Genomic DNA, 6,963 nt, shown 5'->3' on the forward strand with positions numbered 1-6,963 from the left:
TGGCAATGCACCTTTTAATTTCCTGGCTACTGGTGCCAAGAGTGTTGATTGTGGAGCCAAGCAAACTAAAGCTGTGAACAATCTCAACCTCTTTACCATCCATCCTGATGCTGCCAGTTGGTCCAGTGGTGAGAATCTTTGTGACAGACTATCAGATAAAATATAGATTAATGGCCATGTGTAAATTAAACAAAGACATGTGGAGCCAGAAAATCAAGTGAATAAGATTATTTTCTTGAAGCTGCAAATAGGCCCAGCCCCCTATATCCTTCTTTAGTTCTGTTGGTCTGCATGATTAATAATATATTTTTGAAAGGTGGCGTTACAGCTAAATTGAAACATGTAGCTATTTCTATTATTCATGCACAATATGGGGGCATATTTAAGTCAGCGTCAATCAATTAAAAAGATGTACAGTACGGTTCTCATGCAGTTCCTTTTTTTTTTTTTTTGTTTTCTTCTCTACTACTTTGGTGTGACAGTACTTATTAGTAAGTATCTGACAAAGAATCAACCCTTTGCAAATGTATTTTAGGTTCCTTGATTAGATGTTGTTGCTGTTATTATATGTTGTCAAGTCAACTGCAACTCATAGCAACCCTGTGAACAATGAATCTGAACCTTATTTAATCTTGTATGATCCTCACCATCTTCTATATACTTGAGCCTATTTGTTAGTGTACACCAGTCTCCTGGTCCAAGTATAGGCTCCTCATGAGCACAATCAGGTGCTCTGGGAATCCCATTCTTCTAAATGTCAGCCATAGCTTGTCATGATCCACACAGTCAATTGCCTTTACATAGTCAATAAAGCAAAATAGACATTCTTCTGCTATTCCTTCCTTCAAGCAAGGATCCATCTGACATCAGCAATAATATCGCTGGTGCCATGGCCTCTTCTGACTCCTGCTTGAACTTACGGCAATTCCCTTTCTATGAACTGTTCCAGACGTTTTTGAATGATCTTCAGCAGTATTTTGCTTGCATGTGATATCAATGATATTGTTTGATAATTTCCACATTCAGTTGGATCACTCTTCTTGGGATTGAGAACAAATATGGACCTCTTCCAATCCATTGGCCAGGCAGTCATCCTTCAAATTCCCTTGCATAGACTGGTGAGTGCATCAAAGGCTGCATCTGTTAATTGAAATAAGCCAGTTGGTATCCCAATAATTTCTGGGGCCTTATTTTTTTTTTTTTTTTGCCAATGTCTTCGATGCGGCTTTCACTTCCTCCTTCATTATCATTTGCTCCTGTTCGTATGGTAAATCCTGAAATCTTTCAGTGTCAATCAATTCTTTTTGGTACAGTCACTCTGTGTATTCTCTTCATCTTTTTATTTTTTTTGGGGGGGGGGTCATTCAATATATTGCCCATAGCAACTTTCTTTTTTTTAAATTTAAATTTTAATGAAAATTTATATAAACTTTGGATTTCCATTATTCATTGTTGCACATTTTCCTCCCTGCCCACTTCTCCTCTGAGTTGGGTTTTTTCTTTGAAAAGTGAAAAACAAATAAACAAAACAAAACAAAACCCAAACTAAAAAAACAAAACAAAAACACCAAAACTTTTATTATTATACAACATTCACACACCACCCGCCCAAGTTCACTTCCCAATGAAGCTCTCATGATGGACTCTTGTCATGAAAATAGTATCTAATCATATACTCCTTTCAAACAGTTCTCTCTTTCCTCTGTTTCAATGTAGTACACATTGTTTATTCCCTCTTTTCTTAGATTCTCCCCAACCCCAATGTCAGTCCTGTTTTATAACAATGGCATTATGCAGTATTTGTCCTTTTGTGCCTGAGATATTTCACTCATCATAATGTCCTCCAGGGTCACCCATTTTGTATAAGAGCAACATTCAATATTCCAACAGGAGGCTTAAATTTATTTTTTAATTCTTTCAGCTTACAATATGCAAAGTTAATTCTTCCCTTTTTATTCTTCAATTCCAGCTCTCTGCACATTCCAGTATAATAATTTGCTTTGTCCTCCCAAGCTGCCCTTTCACATTGACATGTTTTCCTTTAGACTTGGTTCTCAATGCTCCAGTGCAATCTTTAGAGTTTTCTTCTGACAACCATTTTGATTTTTTTTTCTTTCTCCTCTGTTTTTGTAATGAACTCTTGCTTTCTTCATGGATTATATACTTGGTATCATCCCACAACTCTTCTGGTCTTCAATCATTTGTAGTTAATGTTTCAAACCTATTCTTAAGGTGATCATGAAATTCAGATGGAATTAATTCAAGATTGTATCTCGCTTCCTGTTTTTATTCTCTTCAGCCTCAATTTAAACTTGCATATGAGTAATTGATGATGTGTAGACTGCCCCTGGCCTAGTTTTGACTGCTGATACTGAGCTTCTTCAACAATTTTGTCCACAAATGTAGCCAATCTGATTCCTATGCAGCCCATCTGATGAAATCCATGTGTAAAGTTGTCTTTTGTATCTTTTAGAAAAAGTATTTGCTATTTCCAGCTTCATTTCTACCACCAAGACTATATTTTTCAACACTGTTGCTTTTTCACTGCTTGCTACTTTTGCATTCCAGTCACCAGTTATCACTAATGCATTCTGATTGCATGTTTGGTCAATTTCAGACTGCAAAATTTGGTAGACATTCTCAATTTCTTCCACTTTGGCTTTAGATATAGGAGCATATATTTGAATAATTGTCCTGTTAATGGGTCTTCCTTTTATGTGTATAGATATTATCACTCACAACATTATGTTTGAGGATAGAACTTGTAATCAACTTTTTTACTATGAATGAAACACCATTCGTTCTCTGTTTTTTGTTCCCTACATATGGAATGATAATTGTAATGATAATGAAAATGATAATGCATACCATATGATTATCTGACTCAAAGTGGCCATAGCTGGTTCATCACATCTTACTAATGCTTAGTATGTCAATATTTACAAGTTACATTTCATTTTTAACAATTTCCAGTTGTCCAATACTCAAGCTACATACGTTCTATGTACCAATTGTTAAATGATGTTTGTTATTGATTTTCCTCATTTCAACTGACTTCCGGTCTGAACTCTGCAACTACATTACTATAACTACCCTCTTGTTTAGTGTTCATAGGGTTTTCAAAAACCTTTCCTTTAGTAAACAACCTATCCTGCTTCCTAGTCTATCTTCACCAGGAAGCTCCGCTAAAACTCATCCATTATGAGAAACCCTTTTGGAATTTTACACACCAGTGGCAGAGATTTCAGTATCACCGCAACCCTGAGTAATCTCAGTGCAACAAACTGATAAACATAATTCACATTATGAATAACTTTCTCTCCCACCACAATCAATACCAACTGAGCTAACACATCATCCTCAGGCAGGACCAGACCATCTTTTAAATACAGTGGCCTGCCCACCAGATCCTGTTTGCATACACAAGAGGCTTTCTACACAAGCTGATTGTAAATGATACCAGATTCAGTTAATTAGCTTACACTTGATTGCTAACACAACTAGAAACACCCAAACAGTTTACCCCCAGCTTTCAAGTAAATCAAACACTTACCCACCAGGATCCAACAACGCAATGTTAAGGCTCACTCACAGGTAAGACCAAATGGACTTTGAAATACAAAGGATGGCCAACCAGATCCTGTTTGCCTAGACAAGAGGCTTCCAACCCAAGTTGATTGTACCTATGTCTGGATCAGGAGGCTGTTTTGAATGAAGCAAGGAAGCACTGCATGGTTTGGAATAGGGAAAGGACTGTGTCAAGGTAGTATTCTATCTTCATACCTGTTCAGTCTACATTCTGAGAAAATTATCTGAGACGCTGGAATCTGTAAAGAGGATTATAGCATCAGGATTGGACATAATGCATTATGCAGATGACACAACTTTACTTGCTGAAAATGAGGACGACTTGAAGCATTTGTTGCAGAAGATCAAAGAGTACAGCATTCAGTATGGATTGTGTCTCAATATCAAGAAAACAAGGCAGTAACATAATGGATGGAGGGGAGATTAAAACTGTCAACAGCTTCATCTTGCTTGGATCCACAATTAATACCCTTGGTACAAGCAGTTAGGAAATAAAGAGACAGATTTCACTGGGAAAAGCTGCCATTAGGAATCTTTCAAATTTATTGAAGAGTAGTGATGTCAGTTTGAAGACTAAGATGCATTTGCTTTCCAATAACTAGCTATGCACCCAAGACCTGGACAACGAATAAGGATTAGATGAAAAGAATTAATACCTTTGAGCTGTGGCATTGGAGAAGAGCACTGAAATCCCATGGGTGGCCAAGAGAATGACAGTGTAGCCAGAGTGCTTTTTGGAGGCAAGAACAATGAGGTTTTGCATTACATACTTTGGACATGTTAATAGGGTGTGCTATTATATAGAGAGGGACATGATGTTGGGAAGGGTGGAGGGTCTGTAAAGGAGAGGAAGCACTTCAACCAGGTGGATTGACATGATGACTACTGCAATGGACTCTTGTTTATCAGGAAGTGTGAGGATGACCCAAGACAGAATAGGGTTCAAATCTTTTGTTCATGTGGTTGCTATGAGTTGTACTTGACTCCATGACACCTAGCAATAAACAACAACAATTATTAGTGTCATTATTTCAATATATTATTTTGGGTCTTCCCCTTTAACATTGACCCTCCTCCACCTTTCTACACATGATGTTCTTCTCCAAGGTCTGACCCCTTCTAAAATGTCTAAAGTATTTGAAGTAAAATTCCACCATCCATATTTCTATGTAGTTCTTTGCTTTCACTTTTTTTTAAGGTAGAACTGTTTGTTCCTTTGACAATCTATCAGATATTCAGTACTCTTCCCCAACACCACAACTGAAAGTCATTGATTCTTCCTCTGTTATTCATTGCCCAACTTTCAGATGTGTAACAAGAAATCAAAAAGACCATGACTTGAATGAGGTACATCTTAGACTTTAACATCACATCATTGCTTTTTAGCACTTTGGATAAATCCCTAATAGTAGATTTTCCCATAGTGATAGGTCTTTTGATTCCTTTAGCTCTAGTACCAAGGATGTTGATTGTGGATCCAAACAACATGTAATTATTGACAATTTCAATCTTTTCTCCATTTATTTTGATGTTGCCTATTGGCCCAGTGACAAAGATTTTTCCCCTTGATGTTGAGATTTAATCTATATTGAAGGTTGAAGGGTTTGATCTCCTATTGTGTTTCAAGCCATCCTCACTTTCAGCAAGCAAGACTGTGTCATCTACATAATGCAGATTGTTGATGGTTGTTCCTCTGTTAATTATGCCACATTCCTCTTCATAAAGTCTAACTTCTTGAATACTTTTTTCAGTATAGGTAATGAATAGAAACAGAGGAAAAAATACAGTGCTGATGGGCACCTTTCTTGATTTTAAACCATTTTGTTCCCTTGTTCTGTTCAGACAACCTCTTTGGTCTAGGTCTAGGTTTTGAATAAGCATAACTAAGTGTTATGGGATTCCCATTCTTCTCAATGTTAGCAATAATTTGTTTTGATCCACACATTCAAATGTCTTTGCATAGTATAAAAAACACAGACATTCTTGTGGTATTCTGCTTTCAGCCAAGTGTTCATCTGACATCAGCAGTGATATCCCTGTCCCTCTTGCCTTTTCTAAATCAAATTTGCATTTCTGGCAATTTTCTGTCAATGTACTGTGCCAGTCATTTTACAATAATCTTTAGGAAGATTTTTATTTCATATGATACTATCATGTTGTTCAATAATTTCCACATTATGTTGGTTCATCTTTTATTAAAATGGGAATAAGTATGCATCTCTTCCAGAAAGGTGTCAGGAATCTGTCTTTTAGAATCTTGGTATAGCTTGATGAGTACATCCAGGGTTGCATGTCTTTGTTGGAACATGTCAATTGGTATTACATTAATTCCCAGAGCCTTATATTTTTGGCAGTGCCGTTAGCATGCTATGGGTCTGTGCCTTCACTAAGACAGCTAGCTACTGCCCTGGCCTTGGACCTTGGATCCACAGCTCAGCTGAGGAACCATTCACCATCCACATCATGGTAACTATGTGTTTACTTTGTCCTTAGGGTTTACTCTTAGCTTTATTAACACTGGTCGGTTTCCTGCATTGAGACATGATTTGCATGTTGCTACTTTTTAAAAAGCGTGTGTGTGTGTGTGTGTGTGTGTGTGTGTGTGTGTGTGTGGCCTTGTTTGTTATCTGTTTTTGTAAGTATAGAATTGTCTATCAGTAGCTATACTAGAGTACTAAACGTACTAGGGTAATTTATGCAAAAGTATATTGTTCTGATGCTGGGAGGTATGTTATCAGTATTTGAAATACCAACAGGGTCACCATGATGGACCAGTTTCAGAGGAGAATCCAGATTAAGACAGACCAAAAACAAAAATCTGGTCATCCACTTTTGAAATAGGCCTTTGAAACAGTAGTGGAACACTATAAGATATATATATCAAATGTGGGGGGAAACCCCAACAAACTTAATGTATCATTTTAACATTAATATAGTTTATTTCAGAAAAGGTATTAGGATGTGCAGGAGGAGGGAGAATTAATCACGGAATTGTACAATCTAATGGATGGGAGATGTGAGGAAAATTAGAAGAATATGTACTGAAAAACAATTTATTCAAATTTTGTAAATAAACTAATGTAACAAAATATAAAATTTGTTTTTAAAGTGAATATAAAAGCAAAAGGAGCAATATAAAATTGGCTTACTAGGTGGCATCCACTTCCTAAACAACATGCTCAGAAACAACGATAGTTATAGAAAGGCATCAGATCTTTTGTTCAGAGTCACTATAAACCTTGCTTGACTCGAAGGCAATCAACAACAACAATTAAATTTTATAGTCAATAAAATAACTTAAAAAAAATTCATTTTATTGGTTTTCATAAAATAATTCTCCACAAATTGCTGTCTGTAAGATACTCCTCTAAATCT

The sequence above is a fragment of the Elephantulus edwardii genome, unplaced genomic scaffold (genome assembly GCF_000299155.1).
Source record: "Elephantulus edwardii isolate Elephantulus edwardi_28Jun2011 unplaced genomic scaffold, EleEdw1.0 scaffold00090, whole genome shotgun sequence".
NCBI classification, from domain to species: domain Eukaryota; kingdom Metazoa; phylum Chordata; class Mammalia; order Macroscelidea; family Macroscelididae; genus Elephantulus; species Elephantulus edwardii.